The sequence below is a fragment of the Eriocheir sinensis genome, chromosome 21, assembly GCF_024679095.1.
Source record: "Eriocheir sinensis breed Jianghai 21 chromosome 21, ASM2467909v1, whole genome shotgun sequence".
Taxonomy (NCBI): domain Eukaryota; kingdom Metazoa; phylum Arthropoda; class Malacostraca; order Decapoda; family Varunidae; genus Eriocheir; species Eriocheir sinensis.
Window position 1 is genome coordinate 1,592,501 of NC_066529.1, and position 22,500 is coordinate 1,615,000.

Consider the following 22,500-nt stretch of genomic DNA (forward strand, 5'->3'; position numbering starts at 1 on the left):
AGTATGCGTTTCAGGCATTCGAAGCGACCTGACGAGAATCACCAAAGGCCAACTAGCGCCACTGCAATAATAGACACAGAAACACACAGCGCTCCTCCATGCTGATGCATGAAATCATTACTCAGACCATCCCAGGCCCCAGCTGTCTCAACGGAATTTACTGTCACACATGTATTTTCATTATGCGTTCGGGCCTTACGGAAAGATCATAAATATCTGTCAGGGTCAGCAATAACACGAACCAAGACTCATCCAGGCCAAAAAATCATCAGTGGGGTTAAAAAATGAGACTGGGAATATTTATGTAAATGGAAGATGCGTTTTCGTTAGCCGCAAAATTAAAACGACTTAGAATACTTTGTGACGAACACCACAAAAAGAATCCTGATAACGAGTAAGATGTGCCCTAGGATTGCTGTGTGTGTGTGTGTGTGTGTGTGTGTGTGTGTGTGTGTGTGTGTGTGTGTGTGAGAGAGAGAGAGAGAGAGAGAGAGAGAGAGAGAGAGAGAGAGAGAGAGAGAGAGAGAGAGAGAGAGAGAGAGAGAGAGAGAGAGAGAGAGAGAGAGAGAGAGAGAATCAGACTTCCGGCCCAGAAATCACTCAGTCACCACCAGGAACACAACTAACATTCATCGGTTTAATTCTTACAAGCGACAACAACCGGATAGCAAACGTTACCCTTAAATTGCATCCTAAAATCCCTTGGTGCAATCTTATACAACAACATTCTTCGCTCATTTCTTGCATAGGGTTCACTCTTACATGACTCTTATTCACTGTGTATCCCCGGCGAGGCGTTCAAGTTTCCTACCGTGGGGAAAAGAACGAAAACTTTAAAGTGCAGCTAGAAATTGACCAAACAGCTTAGGGAAGTAATCAAAATTTCACTCATAAATTCAAATATTTATCAACAAATTAATTTATATAACCATCTCATCACTTATGCATTTAAATTATCGTAGGTATGAATATTCAACTGCATTTCACATTCATCCAAAATCAATGAGGGAAGAACGCTGACTTGGAAAAATAATGTCCTGCAGTGAAAATCCACCAGCTGGGTTTCCTATATTTTCTTCTTCCTAATCTCGTTCTTTTTCTTTTTCTTCCATCTTTTTTTGATCTACTTTTTCCATTATTTTTTCTTTCTTCTTTTTTATTCTTTCTCTGCCTGTGTGCAATCTCTCTCTCTCTCTCTCTCTCTCTCTCTCTCTCTCTCTCTCTCTCAGAATTCGTTTAAATATATGTGTGTGTGTGTGTGTGTGTGTGTGTGTGTGTGAGAGAGAGAGAGAGAGAGAGAGAGAGAGAGAGAGAGAGAGAGAGAGAGAGAGAGAGAGAGAGAGAGAGAGAGAGAGAGAGAGAGAGAGAGAGAGAGAGAGAGAGAGAGAAGCCAGGAAGGTGGAGAGAAAATCAGTCAAGTTTAAACTTTTAGCACCGGGTCAAAAATTTATCCTGAGATACGCAAACTTCCTGCCAGGTGCGTGGAGAGGCACAGGGCGGAAAGACTCGACTAGACGCGGAGGAAGGCGGGAAGAAAGGCAGGAAAGAGAAGGGGGCAAGGAGTAAACGGAGGAAAAACGATGATAAAAAATAATGTGGGAGGAAAAAGAGGAGTTGGAGTAACATAGAAGCATGGAGGGGTAGACAACAGAAAGCTTATTGTCTTATTACCACGTTGCCCGCTCAAGGGATGTGATCTGCTGACAGTCACTTCAGCGCCCGCAGATGGAAGCACCTCGGTACATACGTTCCTTTTGAGTTCTAACGAGGCTTGTGTTTTAGTCCCTCATCACTCTAAAGACAAAGTGCCAGAACTCTTTGTATGAACGTTCTCAATATTATGCCATGTAATAAATTTAAAAAGACTACACTTTGCTGTTAATTAGTAGGAATATCTTGTAATCATTTAAAGCAACAGTAACGTGTTAGGCAAGGTTTGAGAGTGGTAGCTATGCAAATTTGGAAGGATAAACGATATGACGCTTCAAAAGTTTTAAGATCTGTAAGACATGAAATCTTGAACAAAGTAACCAACTGAAGGGCCACATTAGAAATTGAGGCTCCTCTTATCCATGATGTACTTCTTGCACTGCTCCTCGTTGGGCGGGGGGGAGGGGGTGATGCCCGCCGCCAGTAGGTGGGTCTTGTACCTCACCCCCATATCCTTGAGCTGCAACAGAATTTTCTTGTCTCTGCAATTCTTATTCATGAAAAGTGTAAGGAAGAATCTCTCGTTATTTGCATCTGGTGCGGTGTGAAAATTCGCTTCTGTGTATTCGCAATGCTTCAAGTGTGCCGCGACACTCTTGTAAGCCTTCCTCATCCTATCCAAGACGGCATCCAAAAAGGGATATTTGGATGTTCCACCTTCTGTTTTGTCATATTTGAAACCTTGAAAGTCCCAGAAAGCTTCTTCCGTAGATGTGACGCGGAACCTTTGCAGAGTGTTGAAGTTTATCTTCTTTTTCAGCACGTGGTTACTTACCACCAGAACTGGCTTAGAGTCCGGTACCCGGTACAGCGCCAGGTAGCTGTTTGTCCTCTCAATGATGAACCAAACAAATTCATTCTCGGGCACAACAAAGGAGTCTTCGTATTGACGCGAAACAGATGAATAGTGCACATCCCATCCTTTACTTCTCTTTGTTATGGTGAAGGGTTCTGGCTTCGGTGTGTCCTCGATGGGCAAAAGGTGCAACACAAAGTCTCCCGCAGTCATTACCCCAAAGACGTTCATGGTAGTGCCGTCAGTCACCCTCAGTGCGGGGTTTGGAAACTCGTACACGTACGAGTCGCTGCCTGCTCTCGTGACAAGCGTCTCATCGGTATCCAGCTGCAGTTCAGAGATGACTGTGTCTAAGGAGGGAGGCTGAGCCACGGCCCTGCACCACAGCGCCGCCGAGCCCGCTAAAAAGTACAAAATGCTCAGTCGCATGACCAAAAACAGAAGGTTTTTTTTAGCAAAATCAGCGATGAAAAATTAAATATCTGAAGGAGCGACCATGAAAGGAGGTAACACCGTGCATTGGCTCTTGAGCCGCACCAGCCACTGCTTTGTCTTAGTCAACCATGATCAGCTACAATAAGGCGAAGCAAAGGACAAAAGGTAAAGGTTTGTGACACCTGTCGAATTTAAGTAACGATAAGGATGAAGATCCATGAGCACTGACTTGCTGCCCTGGGTTCTCCTCGTGTTTGGGAGGCGCTGATGGGCGCCCTGCCTCACACTTCAACCTTGACGGTCCTCCTGGTAAGGTTGATCTTCACGACGAACGGATGCAATAGAATACTCAGCGAGAAAATAATGAGAATTTCGAGTTTACAGTGAACCTTTAAAGAAGGGTTTGAAGGCATTTCAGTGATCGATGAACCACAACGAACGTGGTCAGCTTTCCTTACAAAGCTCATCCAAGACAACACTCCGAAGACTCTTGCAAAATGGCCTGTCTCTGAGGCGCCGCAACTCCTTCCTTCTACACCGTTACCCCACCAGCCATGGATACCAGCGAGGTGGACACATGACACGCCTTGTAGGGACAATCCATCACGAAGAGGAATTCGAGCTATTAACACTGCTGCTACAACTACCACTACTAATACTGATGCTACTACAACTAATCATCAACAACAACAACAACAACAACAACAACAACAATAATAATAATAATAATAATAATAATAATAATAATAATAATAATAATAATAATAATAATAATAATAATAATAATAACAAACAATAATAATCCTTCAATTTCCTTCCCCCTCTTCTAAAACTATTCTGTCCGATGCCTTGTTTTTTTTCCTTTCTGCTACAGCATTCATCATTCCTGCGCCACTTACCTGTACTATTTCATACGTCCTCTACCATTCATTCAATTCTCCCTTCATTTTCCGTTCTCGGAGGAAATTAACTCATTACAGTTGATTGTATGTGTCGCTGCCGTCACCCCGGGGCCCGGAGAAGGATCATCGCTGCTGCAGGGAAGAGAGAGAGGGTTTTCACTTAGCATAGCAAGGCAGAGGTATGTTTAGTAGTAGTAGTAGTAGTAGCATAGTTGTAGTAGTAGTAGTAGTAGTAGTAGTAGTAGTAGTAGTAGTAGTAGTAGTAATCCAATGGTAGCAGTAATATAGTAGTAGCAGTTGTGGATAGCATCAATAACAGAACAGGTGCTGGTAGTGGCGACCGTGGTTATGGGGTTGTTGTTGTTGTTGGTGGTGGTGGTGGTGGTGGTGACGGTGGTAACGATGTAAAAAATAGGAAAAGAAAAGAAAAATAGAAGAAGAACGAGGACGAGATGAGAAAACCGAAGACGACAAAAACGACTAGGAGGAGGAGGAGGAGGAGGAGGTCGTGGAGGCGGACGAGGAGAAGGAGGAAGAGGAGAGGGACGCAGAGGTGGACGTGGAAGAGGAGGAGGAGGGTGAAGTCATACAAAGGGGACTAGGAGTTCGAAAAGGAGATAAAAGAGAGGGGCAATGACAGGAAGAAAAGAAGACGAGATCGGAGGAGGAGGAGGAGGAGGAGGAGGAGGAGGAGGAGCAAGAAAGTGAAATGGAGGGGGAGGGGAAGAGATCAAGAGTAGAGAGGTGGAAAAAAAAGGAGAAGGATGAGGATGAAGAAGTAAGAGATGAGCAAAACACTCCAATACTACAAAGAGGAGAGTTGGAATTCTTCTTTTTGTTAGAGAGAGAGAGAGAGAGAGAGAGAGAGAGAGAGAGAGAGAGAGAGAGAGAGAGAGAGAGAGAGAGAGAGAGAGAGAGAGAGAGAGAGAGAAACAAAACTACCAGCCAATAAAATACTCTACCCATTAGAAACACGAGAGGAGTTTTGAGGCCCCGCCCCAACGCGTGCTTTAATCACCATAAATACAACGAAGCTGCTACGTTACCGAGGGGGAGGGGGGAGAGGGGGGGAGAGGGAACCCTGGGAGATGCATGCTCTAGGGTGAACTAAACTAACAACGTGGTGTGTGTGTGTGTGTGTGTGTGTGTGTGTGTGTGTGTGTGTGTGTGTGTGTGTCTCTCTCTCTCTCTCTCTCTCTCTCCCGCCGCCTTTTTCTTTGTCGTCCTTCTTTAATCTAGCTGCAGCCCACTCAGTTTCCCCTGCAATGCCTCCCTCCCTCCCTCCCTCCTTCGTTCAATCTTATCCTTTATGCGATCTCTCCTCTACGGCTCCCAGACTAGACTCTTCCTCCGCCCGCTCCTTTTCTTTTCCTCCTTTTTACTCTCCTCTTCCTCCTCCGTGTTCATTTTCTCCTGCCTACATTCTCTTTTTTTCTTTTCGCGCTTTCTTTCTTCCTTCCTTCGAACATAAATCAATTTTTCTTTTTCTTTGTTTCTGGCTTTTTCTTTTCTCCTCTTTCCCGTTTGATCCATTTTTCCTTTATATGAATTTTTAGTTTCTTTCTTTATCCTATGACCAGACTACCTCACTTTTTTTCCCCTGTTTAATGTTAACCTTTTTTTGGTACTCTAGTTCTCGCTTCTAACAGGCTTCCTCCATTACGTTACTTCCTCCCTTCTTCCACCACCGTCTCCTTTCTCCCTCCATCGTTACCTCTGATTCCGCTCTCCACTCTCTGATATCTCTTCCCGCTCTCCTCCTCCACGACTCGTATCCTCTCTTCTCAAGGAGCAAGACGACAACTGCAGTGACAAGGGATCGAGGGGGATAAGAGGGCTGAAGCAGCGAAACGAGATCATCCGAGGCAGGGAGTTGGCGTATAAGAAAGCGCATGCTCACAACCCACTAACCCTTCCCCCCCTCCACCACACACACAGCATTTCTCTTCGCTTTGCAGTTTTCAGAAAGCAAATCATACCTAAAAATCATGTATAGGAAGAAAAATATGCTCCCTTTTTTGCTGTAGCCCAACGATTTGATAGAAGTGGGCGTCATTACAGCTGAACGTGAGCTCGAGAGGGGAAGCAGTGGGTGTGGGAGGCGGCCTTGGGTGATGGTTAGAAGGCAGAGTTAGTGGCTGAGGGACTGAAGGGGGCGATGTCATGTCAGGTAGAGTATGGTTGGGTAAATTTAAGTGAGAATTATTTAGTTTGTCTCTGTCTTAATCAAATATAGGTGACTGACAGTGTATGAATCCTGTCTTTCGTAATGCATGACGGACATATTGGTCTCCATGGCATAGATATAATTCGTTTCTGTTGGAGTTCTACTTTTCCCATTATCTAAACGACACTAAGCAACCCTCTCCCTCCACAAAAAAAAATAATACACATAAAATTCATCTCACACAATGCAGAGTTGCGCAACATACGAGGCGAGGAGGAGGAGGAGGAGGAAGCAAAATCAGAGGTCAAAAAAAGAAACCTTGCAATAGGACAAACTTTTCTTTCCTCGCTCAAGTGCGCGCCATTACAGGGGAAGAGAGCTGTCCATGTTGCGGTTCGGGTTTAGAATCTGAATTGGGAAAGAAACGCGACATTGCAACAAAAATAAGTGGAAAGAGTACACCGATGGCACGGACCTCACGACCCTGCGAAAAACGGGTGAGTGGGACTTATTGTTGTTGTTATTATGATTATTATTCTTATTATTATGATTACTATTATTATTATCATTATTATTATCGTGATTATTATCGTGATTATTATTATTATCTTTACTATGATTATTGCTATTATTGTTATTTCTATTTTCCTTTTTATTTTCGATCATACTACTTTGTTCATTTGTCTCATTCATTTCATTTCATCTTCCATTGATGTATATTTTCAGCTCTAGGGCTGCCTGGTACTTCATGAAATAAACCGTTTATTATTATTATTATTATTATACACACACACACACACACACGGTAATGAAAAATGTCACCGTCGCAGCAGAGAGAGAGAAACGAGTATATTTCTTTGTTAAATAATAAGTGAGAATATATGATAGCCCTGTGTTTAAATATTAGAGGTGAAAATAATAGCTTTGAATACGGGAAGAGTCATTTATTGCAAGGAGGAAGCGAAATAAACACACACACACACTCACACACACACACACCGGGTCACGTATCCCTTCTCAGATGAGGCTAACATCCAACTCCCGCCCGATTTTGTCCACGACCTTCGCATACAAAGCCCATGCAGCGCCAGCGGTATTGTTATGCTCCTAATAGCTACATACTTAACAAAGGCCAACTGTTTTCATTAATACCTCAAATGGGAACAGCGCCCGAATATTTTACGCATGATATATACATTTTAAATATTCTTGAGTGCTGGAAGTGAGTAAACAGCAAACAGAAGCAGGAGGGTTTGCATGCTATCAGGCTGTCCTTGTCGAGTGGCGATTGGTAATAACGCAAAGTAAACGTTCCAAAAATATGATGCAATAGGAATGGCGCTCGCTAACGAAAAGAAACTCGCGCTATCCTGGAAAACACGGAAAAGAAGAAATAGGTCGAGGTGTTGCAGCGGTACTCAGTGATGCTAAACATGTGTATTAGAAAGGCAGGATGAGAAGAGAAGTAGGTACAGAAACATGAGGAAGGGGAACGGTCGATGGAGTGGTGGTGGTGGTGGTTGTGGTAGTGGTGGTATGCCAAAATCCAAAGCCCATCCTTCATCGCATAATCTTATTGGCCAGGCGAAGGTGGGGGAGGTGTGGGGAGGGCCAGCTGATAAATGAAGAACGACCCCGCCCTGATCGGCAGCCCTCCCTCAAAGGTGTCCCTGCGGCCCCAAAACTTTCTTGTCCTAAACAACCATCGGATCTTGTTGCTGCCGATCGATCCACGTTGTTGTTGTTTTTGTACGTGAAGACCCACAGCGCTCCTAAACTCAAAGGACTTTTTTTTCTTTTTACAGTGAAGGAAGCAGCACAAGGACAAAACTAAATGAGAATAAAAAGCCCGCTAATCACTGCTCCTATAAAAACAAGTACAGATGAGAATTAATGAAATCAGACTCCTCGAGGTCTCAGTTATCATAATAGTACGTTTTGAGAGAGATGATATCGTGATTGTCTCCTCATTCTAGAAATTAGATCTTATTGCATTAAAAGCTGTTATGTAATGCTACAGGAGAATCATTTATCTAAGATCGAGTGACTCATGAATTATAGGAGACGTCCGGACAAACATAGGACCAGGTGGAGAGATGAAGGTATAGAGTATTAGCCGAAGCAAGATGAAGTACACTAACGTCAGACAGAGGTAAAAAACGTTGGAAAAGGTTTTTATCCAGCAGCATATTGGATACGACGGATGATGATGATGATGATGATAATGATGATGGTGAAGAATGGTGATGATTATGACGGGACAAAGGGGAACTAACTAATGAAGTACAATGTCAAAATCAGAATTTTGAGTAAAACTATTTTGCAGCCCCGGCGCCTGAGCTGGAAAAACTGATTATCATGTGGTCTTGGAGGGATGAGATCAGTCACAGCTCCCCGCCGCCCCGCATCGGAAATCAATATCATCACCGTTACTGAAACAAAAATTTCTCCACGAAAAAGATAGTGCCTTAAGCCTTGGATGCTGCTGTTGCTACTACTGATGCTGCTGCTGGTGACGGTGTTGATGTTGCACGCGTGAACACTGTTAGGATACGTTAATACCGTTGTTACTAGCAATATGATACTTTTAATGTTATTAAAACAGGTATATCAATAACAGCTTCATTCGTGATAACAATTAAATATATGAGCAACAATAAGAGTGGTAATAATGTTAATAATAAGTATAATAATAATAATAATAATAATAATAATAATAATAATAATAATAATAATAATAATAATAATAATAATAATAATAGTCGTAGTAGTGCTAGTATTACTATTAGTAGTAGTAGTCGTGGTAGTAGCAATAGAAGTAGTCGTAGTAGCAGTGATAATCATTATAATAAACATTAAAATCATCATCTTCATTTTTATGATAATAACTATCATTATTATGATCTTTTAGTATCATTATTATTATTATTATTATTATTATTATTATTATTATTATTATTATTATGATCATAATAGATAGACCACAAAACAAGACATCCAATATTTGAACGGTTCAGTTCATGGCATGTATTAAAAAATCGCTTGCAGGCAAATGTCGCAACTATTTAATACGCTGTGATACGGTACGAATCCAATTCCACAGTATTTTGATTAACCTTTGAGTAATACACATTTAAGAAAAGTTTCTTACTTTTTTTCGAAAAGTGTCTGGAATGAGGATACGTGCCATGTTGTTTTTTCCGCTGACCTCGCGTGAAGCAGCTGCGATGCTGAGTTTAACGAAACACTCTTAAGAGGCACATTACCACCGCTTCCAGTACGGGCGAGCCAATCATATATTTGATATTGGATGAAGTTTTGTCGCCTCTTAACAAGTCTCGATCACTGTTCGACAGATGATTGATTTATGGATATCACGTGATAAAATCAATTATAATTTGATTTACACCAGAAGCAAAACTGTCACATTCAGGACGCAGAATTAGGCCAGAAATAAGTAAAAGTCCGGAGAGCTTAATTGCCTGCACTCAGCAGCCGCGTGATGAATGGCCGGCGACAGAGAAATTGTGAGTGTTGCTATTTTGGAGTCTCGCACCAGTAGTAGTAGTAGTAGTAGTAGTAGTAGTAGTAGCAGTAGCAGTAGCAGTAGTAGTAGTAGTAGTAGTAGTAGTAGTAGTAGTAGTAGTAGTAGCAGCAGCAGCAGTAGTAGTAGTAGTAGTAGTAGTAGTAGTAGTAGTAGTAGTAGTAGTAGCAGTAGTAGTAGTAGTAGTAGTAGTAGTAGTAGTAGTAGTAGTAGTAGTAGTAGTAGCAGCAGCAGCAGCAGCAGCAGCAGTAGTAGTAGTAGTAGTAGTAGTAGTAGTAGTAGAGTGGTCATAGCAGCATTGTCAGTGTACTTGAAGTGGCGGTAACAGAATTGTATTAATATTGTTATTGTCAAGCTTTTTTTTTTTTCTTGATATTTGCCGTTATAATTCTGCTTCTAATTGTGATCAAAACTGCATTTGTCGGAGATGTATTAACGTTGGTATCAGGAGCAGCAGCGGTACTGATGGACGAAAAAATAATGTTGTTTGACGAGCAGCAGTAGAAGCTGAAAAATAGTACTGTAAATCAAACGCAAAAGCAGCCTTGCCAGCTGTATTAGTGGTGGTCGTCATGAAGGTGGCGGCAATGGAACAGTTTCTGTTTGAAGACGTGAATTTGTATTGTTTATTTTTTTTGTAATAGTGCTCCTTGTTTGTCGTTGTCCTTATTGTTGTTCATTTCATCATTGTTTTTGTTCTTGCTCATAATCCTTTTTCCTAGTGTTGTTGTTCCCTGATCTTGGGTAATTAAGAAGAGGCGTTTCTAATTGGAGTAAGGCCATTAATTAGCAGGAACAGTGATTACCTGGGGCGGCAGGCAGAGCGACGGCGAGGGTGATGAGGTCTGAGGGCCGGCACGAGACGATCCTCCAGAATTCAGTCCTGAGACGGAGCCAAACAACTTTACTTCATTGAAATACATGTCACGCACCATGGAAAGGAGTATGAGGAGATGCTGGAGGAGGAGGTGCTGGAGGAAGAGGAGGAAGACAAGAAGGAGGAGGAGGACGAGGACGAGGAGGACAAAAATGAGGAGCAGAGAAGGAGGGAGAGGAGAAGGAGGAAAGGAGGAAGGAAGAGGAGGAAGAAGAAAACAAAAAGAAGAAAAAAAAGATCAAGAACGAGAACAAGGTGAGGAAAAAGAGGAGGAGAAAGAGGAGGCGGAGGCGGAGAAGTGTTTTAGAATTTACAAGGAAAAACAAGTTCATGGAAAAAAAAGAAATTCAATCAAGTAAAGGGCAGTGAATCAGAAGGAAAGGAGGAGAGAGGAAGTGGAATGAGGCGAGGAGGTGAAAGTGAAGGAAAAGAAGTAGGAGGAAGAGGTAGGAGAGGACGAGAAAAGGAATACGAAACATGAAAACACGAAAGACCCGGCAACGGAAAGCCTTTAAGATTACAAAGAGGCTGCCTGCTTTAGGGATATAGTCCACATGTCAGACATTTCAACGTCCCGCAGAATAAACATTGCATTTGCTGTTCCGTGCGTGCGAGGACGGTGATTTTTTTTTTTCCTGTCGCAATGAAGTGACGGTAGTTGCTCTTTTTAGAAAGGTGATCGTGTTGGCACAGGCATTCCAGTCGTGTGATTCGGTTCAGAGGAAAAACTGTCAGCCAGTGTTTGTATTGTATCGACTACTGAGCGACCGATCGGAGTTTCAAGTACTCGGGTTAGTTCGGAGCTCAAAAAACTTGGCGTGGGCGAAGTTAGTGAACTTCCACAGGTACTCGAAGACTCTTAGCCGTCTCTTTTCAGGCGTAACGATGCTGAGTGGTCGAAGTTGTTTTTCATACGCCCCGCAGAACTCTCTACCAATTCGACGTCTTTGTATTTATGATTCCAGACCTGCCCTGTGTATTCCAGGTGAGGTTTTACCAATCATTTACATAATAACATGACTCCCGGTGTTGAGTCGCCCCAGGCTTCATACGTCTGTGCCCTCAGCGACGTTGTCATTTTCAAGAGGAGACAGTGTACTCTCTATAGTTATACGTTGCCTTTCTTATTCTTGAGAGACCAGATCAAAACTGTACTCGTTCCACGTGCGGTCTTAAAGAAGAAATATACAGGAAAAACATAGTTCCGGCGTCTTAAAACTCAAAGCTCCTAGCCAGAGCATAGTATTATTTTTTTCTCCCCAGGCACACTGGCACATAAAAAAATCTTTGTAAGCTTCAGCTGAAGATCCGATCCCGGTCCCTCGGTCCCTTGCGTTTCCGAAAAAAAAGCACCACGAGGAAAAACGGGCCTTTAGATATGGAGAATGTGTCTCAAATATGTTAGAATGTGTTTTCCTGATGTCCTTTTTTTCTTGCGATTTGTCTTAGTTTTTTTTATCCGCCCATCCTCAGTTTTGAATATCCAACTCAGTTTGACAACACTCATTAAACGTAATGGGAGTTAGTCAAATAGTACATAATGGTATAACACACACACACACACACACACACACACACACACACACACACACACACACACACACACACTCGAAGGCAGGTACGTACGCACAAAAATCTAATCGCAAACTGCAGGTGATTTTTTAACTTTTTTTTTCTTATTTGCGGCAGGTAAAAGGCAGATATCTATTGGGTGTGCGTGACAGCGGGCGGATAAAGGAAGGGGAGCGACACAAAAACCACGCCGAGAGGGGAGAGAGCGAGAGACAAAGAGGAAATGAGAAGCAGGGAATCCATAGAGGTGGGCGAAAGGAGAGAGAGAGAGGAGCCTACGCCAAGGGAGGTGAATGTGAGGTGATTTCTCACTTTCTCGCGCGCGCTGGCTCTTAGATTAATCATAACCATCATCTCTTTTGTCTCTAAAGTCTTATTTTCTGCTCCCTACATATCTGTCATACTGCCATGCTGCTCATCTTATCAAAACCATCATCATACTTTTCATAATCATCATCATCATCATCACTGCTGGTTTTGTAGCAACGTGAGTCACTCTGCTACCCGGATCTCATTCTTCACCCAGTCCATCCTTCACGTGCTCCTCATTATTCGCTCGCCTCGCCGCCCTAATGACCTCCCCGCTGTATTCCTATTCACTTTTCTCATGCACATTTCTTTGTTACATATTTCAAAATACTCTCGTTTGTGCAGCTGATCCCCAAGCCCTTTCTCCTTCACTTGCAAAATTCAGACTTTCATATTACTCCCTCTAACTCTTGAAGACTCGCTCCTTCCTCCTTGTCTTCGTTATTTCGTCATTTTCAGCCTTTACTAATACATATTTCAAAATACTCTCGTTTGTTCATCTGATCCCCAAGCCCTTTCTGCTCCACTTGCAAAATTCAGACTTTCACATCACTTCCTCTAACTCTTAAAGACTCGCTCCTTCCTCCTTGTCTTCGTTATTTCATCATCTTCAGACATTACTAATAAACTACGTACAGGACAGAGGTATTTTTCAACGTTTTCGACCTTTCTCTTTCATGTTGGCGTTTTATCTTGCTTTTCCAGACAGTTCCACTCACCCTACCTTATCACTCATCTTTTCCCGCATGCATTCATCATTTTTTTTTCATTCTACCTCATCTCTTCTCCCTCCTCTAAACTGAAGGGCTCTCATTTCCCCGGCCACTCTTCTTTCTTCTCATAAGCTTTCCATTCTGATCTCTAGACTCCTACAGCTTGCCCACACTTCTCCTGCATTAACACACACACACACACACACACACACACACACACACACACACACACACACACTTTTCCCTTCCACCAAAAAAAGTTTCCCTCTGTTTTCTTTTAGCGTCAAATGTTGGTTTATCTTCGGTGCGCTTTGAAGTTACAGCGAGTGAAAAACTTGCTTATTCCCTTGGACGCAAAACTCAACGCTAGGTACATTATGATTTTTTGTGGGGGGGGGGAGCTCGCAGGAGTGTGGAGTCGTGGCTATTGATGGTGGCCGTGGTAGTCTGAGTCACTATTATTACTAACTATTATTGTTCTCATTACCATTTACAGCATTCATATTATTACAGTAAGTCATTTTTTTGTAGTTTTTATAAAGATACTACGACCTACTTCTACGTGCCTCCTCTCCTTCATTATGTTTACGACAAAAGAAAGATGGAAGACTCGGGAAGACAAATGGGCCTCGGTGAAGTAAAGGAAAACGCCAGACACAGACAAGAAAAACAGAGCGTGGGACGGGAAGAAGGCGGAGAACAGCGGAAATGGAAATGAGGAAACTCGTTAGAACGGAGGAAGGCGTGAAACAATAAGTGCAACAGTATTTCAGTCACTCACGGGTGCTCTAATTATGTGCTGTGTGTGTGTGTGTGTGTGTGTGTGTGTGTGTGTGTGTGTGTGTGTGTGTGTGTGAAAAATAACAAGGAGAGACAGGCACGCAACCTAGCTCATCAAACAGACTGGAAGTTACCAATTTACCTCACTAATAAAAAAAGAAAACACGCATAAAGAAAGTATTACAACATATACAGATAAATCGAAGCGTTACGAGCGCGGTACTCCCTCACTCCGAACCCTCGCTAATAAAATTAAAAAAAGCGGTACACGTTCTACTACAAAGCCTGAAAAAAGCGGAGACAAAGCCCATACGAGATCGATACAAATATTCCTCAGAAGCGATACGCACCTAGCAACTTCTGAGGCTCAAGCGTTGCCAGGCAGAACAGCAGCGGCGGACGAACTATTAAATGTGCGATACGAGGCAAGCACGTGAACTACAAAGGAACTGAAAAAAGAAATATATAGATTGGCCCGAAATGAAACTAGTATCACGCCATCGCCTACCCCCCCCCCCCCATAAACACACACACACACACACACACACAGAGGACAGCAGTATCACAGAACGTATCCCTTTTATTCTCCCTCTTCCTAGAACTGAGATTTTGATGCATGATAACAAACAGCGGCCAGTTCGGTTCCATCCTTGCTTTTTATCTCTTCCGCTCTGTCACTCCCCGTCTCTGCCCTCTCTATCGCTACTTGCTTTTTTTTGCCGTTCTCTCTCTCTCTCTCTCTCTCTCTCTCTCTCTCTCTCTCTCTCTCTCTCTCTCTCTCTCTTATCGCATCTCATTTCATCTCATTTCATCGCATCTTTTCTTCTCTTTTCTTTTATTGTCAAATCTTACCTACTATTCCATTCTCTCTCTCTCTCTCTCTCTCTCTCTCTCTCTCTCTCTCTCTCTCTCTCTCTCTCTCTCTCTCTCTCTCTCTCTCTCTCTCTCTCTCTCTCTCTCTCTCTTTTCTTCATCATTAGTCCCTCCATTCTCTACTTCCTATTAGCACTTCTCTTTCTCTCCCCTCCTTCAGTCTTTCATTTTATCTTTCTTTCTTTCTTTCTCTCTCATTATATCTCTTTGTTTTCATTCTCTTTGTTTTCTTTGTCTCTTTTTATTTCTGTTCTTCTCGCTTTTTCTTATTTCCCCCGGTTTTTTTTTTATTTTCATCCTCCCCCTCCTCCTCCTCCTCCACCTCCTCTTCTTTTTTTTCTTCTTATTCTTCCTCCTCCTCCTCTTCCTCTCCTTCCTCCTAATCCCCTCCACTTCTCCCTCCTCCTCCTCCTCCTCCTCCTCCTCCTTTTCTCGTTCTTTTCCTATCCCACCTTCTCCATCCCTTCCAAACGGTTTCATATTTATGAAATTCACAAGTTTCCCTTCTGCACTTTTCAGGCGCTCTTCACCTTTCTTCGTCTCCTCCTCCTCCTCTTCCTCCTCCTCCTCCTCCTCCTCCTCGTACGCCTACTCCTCTTCTTTCTCCTTATTCTCCTTCCGTTTACCACTCCCTCCTCCTCCTCCTCCTCATTCTAGTTCTCTTCTTCTCCTTATTTTCCATTCACCACTCCGATCCCTTCCCTCTTCAGACAGCCGATCACGCAGCACAAACGACATACACACAAGCCTCGTTCACCACCAGATTCGAGAGGATGATGGACACGAGGGAGGAAAAGTATTCACAGATACCAACCAATCAGCGGGAAAAAGCAGCCGTATGCTCACCAGCTCACACAATAGAGGAGGGCCTACCAACAGGGGTCCACGCTACGACACACGCGCTCACCGTCGCGTCCCGAACACAAATATGAAGAAAAAGAAACAGAATATATAAGTGTTGGCATTCAGAAGCGTGGGACTTGGGCCGGCCGTCTACAGTGGGAGAGATCGCAATTTTCAGCTATCCGGTAATAGATTCTTCTGATCGGAGGCCATGGATGTTCGATATATGTTAATCTTTTTTATGGAGAGGTCATCCACGAGCCATTCCATAAACCGATAAAATCAGAATAAAGACAGGCAGAGGAGGAGGAGGAGATGGAAGAGAATGATAAGAATAACGAATCAAATAAACAAGGAGAGGAGAGGTGAGGAGGGAAAGAATGAGAGGAGCATAACAAATCAAGCAACAAAACAAGGAAAGGAGAAGGGAGAGAGGAAAGAATGAGAAGGATAACAAATCAAATAAACAAGGAGAGAAAAATAGGGAGATAGATCAGAGTGAAAGGAACATAAAACAAGTTAATAAGGAGATGAGATAGAAGAAGGAAGAAGGGAACGAATGGAAGGAACATGACCAACAAAGATAATAAGAAGATGGGAGAAGGGAGAGACTAAGACAAATCAAGTAAACAAGGAGACGGGAGGAGGAAGAAGGAACAGAATGAGGAAAATAACAAATCAGGCAAACAAAGAGAAGGGATAAGGGGCAGCATAAGAGGAAAGTGACGAATCAAGAGAACAAACAATAAGCTCTTTGCCACGTTTCCCTTCCACGCACGTTCGAGGGGAAAAAAATAACAGTACACCAAGGGACACGAAAAGAGGGGAAACAGCGCCGCGTGTGGTTTCCGTTCGGCTTGTTGGTTTGGGGTGAAACTTAGTTTTGGAACGACGATTATTATTTTTTTTTATTTTTATTAACTCACAGATCGTCTAGTTCTATTTGCTTTTCCCCATGCACGTGTTGCGGTAAGCTTCTCAACTTTGGCTACACTTTCCATAATCTTGTTTTCTTTTACGAAATAGACGTGACTTTTTTAGTATTCTAAGAATCATATTGTACGCACACCCCTGTCGAGGTATAGGTCCGTCATAATAATAATAAGAATAAGACGAAGAAGAAAAAAGAAGAAAAAGATAAAGAATAAAATGATGAAGAAAATGAACAACAACAACTACAATAAAAATAATTGCACCAATGAGCAGTGGTGTTCCAGCAGGACTAAGGATCCATCACTGAGTATTTGAGCAATCGGACGTTTCAGAATCCTTACTGGAGGGACATGAACTTAATTATACTAGAAATCCCTTGTTGTAAACGATAGTGTGTGTGTGTGTGTGTGTGTGTGTGTGTGTGTGTGTGTGTGTGTGTGTGTGTGTGTGTGTGTGTGTGTGTGTGTGTGTGTGTGTGATCAAAAAATTGTTCACGGCCAAATTCCTTCAGCACGCGCGCGCACACACACACACACACACATACACACACACACACACATGCAGGCATGCTCACACGCGCTCATTAACTCACACGGTTGTAAGCAGGCTAATTTATAAATACACGAACTAATTATTCTACGAGAAAAAATCGTGGCCCTAATTAAAGTATATTATTTTCCATAAATTTATAATCCCTCCTGTCTCTACCATTTATACTGAACGCTATCTGTCTATCTATCCATTTTGCATTTAATATCACACTCTTGTTGTTTGTATTACTAGAGCTATTTAGGTATTCATGCTCCTCTTTGTACATTTTTTTTACAGTAAAGGAAACAGCTGAATGGCAAAAAAAAAAAAAAAAATAATGAAAAAAAAACCGAAGGAGGAGTTGCCATTTTCTCTTTCCTTTCCTGATATATTTAGCAACATCTAGTATTTTTATGGCTCCTTCAGTTTTCCTGGTAAACAGTCAAACCACTCTTCTCTGTAAAGTCCCTCAAAGCTCTCATTTTCTTTACAAGTTGTTTTTCATTATCAGACTCCAAAAGAATCTATTTTTCCTCTACTTGACCCTACTCTTCCCCTTCCTTAACCTCCTAATTAAGAAGCCTCCCTTTCTTCCTTTCTCCGTCTCTCTGTAAAGTACCTTAACGATCTCATTTTCTTGACAAGTTACTTTTTGTCATCCCTATATAGCCTCCCATCAAGTCTTTTTTCCTCTAACTAACCCTTCCTTAACCTCCTAATTACAAAGCCTCCCTTTCTTCCCTTCCCTCCTTGCTCCCACACAAACAGCCGACTATCCACTTACCCCTCTCCACATGTCAAGAGATACTCGGCAAAACATTTTAACAAGGGTGAGGAAAAGGCGACACAAAAAATATACTGAGAACAATATCTAAGACCTATAACTGAAGGAGGCTGAAGCAAGATACAACCAAACTACAGGGAAAAGGTTGAAACACGGCGATGGAGAAGCCAACAGATAGTAAGGCTCAGAGGAATCCGTAATCACAACAAATAATTACTTTACGAGAGGATGGAGAATCGCTTACTCAGGAAGAGGAGAGCGGTGCAAGCGGGGATCAGGAATAACAAAGTGAGGGACGGAGGTATTTGCGGAGTAATTGAAAGGATTATGCTGAAACTCGCTCTTTTCTTCTTCCTACTCGTCTTGCGTTCTCTCTCTCTCTCTCTCTCTCTCTCTCTCTCTCTCTCTCTCTCTCTCTCTCTCTCATCGCATCTCATCGCATCTCATTTCATCTCATTTCATCTCATCTTTCTTCTCTTTTCTTCTGTTTTCTTCTATTCTCATCTCTTATGTACTATTCCATTCTCTCTCTCTCTCTCTCTCTCTCTCTCTCTCTCTCTCTCTCTCTCTCTCTCTCTCTCTCTCTCTCTCGTCTAGACTGTTTTACTCTTAATAAGCGACCACCACCACAACCACAACCACCACCGCCAATTACAACACCACAACGCCACAAAACCCCGTCTATAAAAGGCTAAATCACCAGGGAAAAGGACGAATTGGCCTCACGTTCAGACCCAAACCGAGACACTGATTGGTCGACGGTGATCCTCCCAATGGCCCTCCTTCCTGCCTCGCCCTGGACCCCAAAGCAATCCTACCACCACCACCACCACCGTCACCATCATCACCATCATCATTTCCAGTTCCACCACGACGATCACCACTCCGTTTCGTAACATTGCTTTTACCTATGTCAAGAAAAATACCCGGGGACGAAATTAAACATGTATAACAGAACACTGGAAACACACACACACACACACACACTAAGAGAGAGAGAGAGAGAGAGAGAGAGAGAGAGAGAGAGAGAGAGAGAGAGAGAGAGAGAGATACTACCAGACAAACAGACGAACAGACAAACCCGGACGGATATTCGTACAAGCGAGGATCAACTGAAATCCGACAGACAAACAGACAGAAAGACGCACCCAAAAACTCAGTAAAAAGAGAAGGATGCCATTCTATCTCGAGAGCAGTACATACTTTGGTGCAATCGGGAAAGTGCAGAGTAGAAAGAGGGAAAGTCAATGGGGCGTGTGTAGCCTGGAAAGTTTTTGTTGCTGTTTTTACATATGTGTGTGTGTGTGTGTGTGTGTGTGTGTGTGTGTGTGTGTGTGTGTGTGTGTGTGTGTGTGTGTGTGTGTGTGCAAATGGCAGAAGCTTAAAGAGAACATACCGGCACCGAAAGATGAGGAAGAGGGGGGAAGGAAAAGATATCATGAGAGGAATGGAGGAGGGAAATGGAGTTCGACTGAAAGGAGTAAATGATAAGGTATTCAGCGAAGGAGGGGATCCGCTAAGACTCAGCAGGCGATGAGAGCAGGTAAAGGAGATGAGATCGTGACGAGAAGGTAGGAACGTTTCAGATTAACTAAGATATTAAACCCTTGATCGTAATGGAAACGCTGAGGCTGAAATGAGACCGTGTTGAATATCCTGCGAAGACTAGGAAGGTGATGGCCAAGGCTAAGAGGAGGTTATCCCATGCCCAGGTTAAGACGGTGACGTAGCCATTAGTAAACCTGAGCCCCTGATGTTCCCTCCTTCTCAGCTATATAACGAACGCTTTAGTTATAGGAGTGTTTATTTTTCCAAGGTATTAATATGATAATCTTTTCTCATTGGATTTCTAACCACGAGGAAAGTCTATTCAGAACTGAATTTTGAGGGAAAAAATCGGAACCATATTTTACACTCGAGAGGCAACGACAGCGAGAGCGAGGGAAGGAGAGACGAGGGTGAGGCATATTCATCCTCAGGAATATATCTTTCATATCTTTCTTTAATGGTTCATCTCCATACTAATTAGATATTAGTTTACATCCCTTTCAATGTCAAGAAAATAGAATTTGGTGATGTCATAACGGCACACGAGTAATAATCTCAGAGAAAACAAGTTTTCAACCCGACGGACTGTGACAGAATACACGACTCACCTGCTCACCCTCTCCGAAGCTCCGAACCTCTGCCAGGACCTCACGTGACGTCACTGCGTGGACCACACCGAACTGTATCATACCGGTGGGACAACATTTCTTCTACTGGGCTCAGTGATGGGGGCGAGCAAGATGGAACTGCGAAAAAATATAAATTAACAGTTAGAACCATGATTATGCCACTGCAGGGCTGAGTTTTGGCCTCATTTCGGGCCACCTCACGGCACCTCACGTGTTAAAATCTTACCACATTAATTTACCTAAAGGTGTGTAACGATATACTCTCTCGACTTCGACAAGAGACTCTGACCATGAGAAGTATTTGTTTTACGTGTGCAATACGGTCATGGCACGATGTTCGGTAGAGGACAACCCAAGGCGAGAAGCTGAGGGGCCGATGGGGGGGGGGGGGTCTCGCTACAACTGTTTAGCTGCTGCAGTGCGCACAAATATGCAAACAAACTTGCTTTCCAGTAACTTCACAAATGTCACCGTAAATAAACTTTTTACTCGGTATGATACTACGTATTTTACATTTATCAACTGTCACAGTGCTCATTTATATATTTCTATACTTTTAGATTTGTAAACTTTCAGCATGTCATTAAAAAGAATGCCATTAAAACAAGTCCCCAACAACGGACAATCAGAATTTCCTTTCCTGTCAATCCTTAACTCAAAGCAAACACTAGTGCCCACAGATCCAAGACACTCACACCATAGAAGACTTCGTGATTTAGGAACTGATTCAGACTACCAACCTGTTTATATCAGTGATCATATATATTCTCCTGGTTGCTTTCAGATAACATGAACAGTAATGACATATTACTAATACATCAATCGCATGAGTAATTTATTACTCATATAAATTTAATTACGAAATTATGTGAATATTAAAATGCAATTATCTCAAATGATTTTTTTTTTTACTTTTTATCAAATATTAGGCATTTTTCTCCTAACTCCTTCTTTCCCTCTTTATTACACACATACACTCTCTCTATGACATACAAGCAACAAAACGTATCTTATCATCTTTCCTTTTTCCCCCTAAGCCGTTCTGGAGGCACAAACTGTAACTCGACTCTGTTTTAAGCTCGCTTCTTCCCGACTTTCAAAAAATAACTCTTCGACCATCAAGAAGGAAATTGAATTCGGCGGGATCTTTCCACTAAAGTCGCTCATACCTTGAACATGTTGGGAAAAACTTTCTCCCCCGCCGAGAGAGAGAGAGAGAGAGAGAGAGAGAGAGAGAGAGAGAGAGAGAGAGAGAGAGAGAGAGAGAGAGAGAGATGAGTGAATGAGAAAATGAGATGAATAATGAAAGACAGACAGACAGACAGACAGACCGGCATACTGACATACAGTACATACATACATACATACACAGACAGACAGACAGATAGATACAGACATAGATAGATCGATGACGTCACTGATACGGAAACACACACACACACACACACACACACACACACACACACAGGCAGACACACAAAGATATACAGATTGAGCAACAGAAGGGGGATCGAGACTAACAATAAAGGAATCACAGCAAGTGAAGAGGAACGAAGAGAAACGGAAAATAAAATGAAATAGAAACGTTAAAAAAAAAAAGAAACACAAAAGAAAGTGAGTGAAAAGGAAATAATGAAATTCTCACCCTTATTTAACCAAAAAAAGGGTTCGCTCCGTCGAGAACATTTGCATAACATTTTCCTCCGCCTCACACATTTACACGGAAAACCCAACGAAGGCGATTGAATGCAAAAAGGACAAATCCGCACCCACCTCCCCGCCTCTCCACCTCCACCGCACGCAAACACAAAGAAGCGGCGAAAATAAAGAGAGAGAAAAAAAAAACTGCAGACATCAAATAGGATAAAAATGTCAATTCTGCAGTATACTGATTTCCTCTGTGTGTGTGTGCGTGTGTGTGTGTGTGTGTGTGTGTGTGTGTGTGTGTGTGTGTGTGAGGTAGGTCTGGGGTCTGACATGATGAAATTAAATCATTTATGTAATACCGAGAAATCTATTTTACTCTGAGTCTCTTCATGCATGCTTTGTACGTATTACTATATTTTTCATTTCATCAGCCAAGCTAAGAGGAAAGGAGGTAATCCACACTTTCTTTGGTTTAACTGTAGAATTTTAGTCCATGGTCTTGTAACGCAATGCTCCGATTTTTTTTTCAACACCATCTTCTATGTAAAAAAAAAAAAAAAGAGAGAGAATTTTGCAAAAGCATGAAAAGGTGTTAAACGTGATTTTAAGGAGTAAGAGAGAGAGAGAGAGAGAGAGAGAGAGAGAGAGAGAGAGAGAGAGAGAGAAATTACCTCCCCGTCCATTTAGTCAGGTAGCAAATCCCTTTCCCTGAGTTGCCGTAAAATAATTTCCATTCTCCGTGCCTCACTAAGAACCCTCCTCCACATTTCAATATTTCTCTCCCCACTGCCTCGATCCTCTCTGGCTCTGCGCCGTGACTCTCCTCCTCCTCCTCCTCCTCCACTCCCACTTCTTAATGGCCGGGTTCAGAATAGAGGTGACAGGCAGAGAAAGGGACGTGCATACA

General features: G+C 42.6%; 1 long non-coding RNA gene across 1 annotated transcript in view; it reads right to left on the reverse strand.

Annotated features, from left to right (window-relative positions):
* Positions 1-20,057, reverse strand: part of LOC127001494 (uncharacterized) — a 34,145-nt gene extending 14,088 nt beyond the window's left edge. The window contains exons 1-2 of the long non-coding RNA XR_007755311.1: positions 19,926-20,057; positions 3,841-3,975 (exon numbers count right to left, since the gene is read on the reverse strand). This is a non-coding gene — a long non-coding RNA (uncharacterized LOC127001494). The remainder of the gene's footprint in view (positions 1-3,840; positions 3,976-19,925) is intronic.
* Between the last annotated feature and the right edge of the window lie 2,443 nt (positions 20,058-22,500).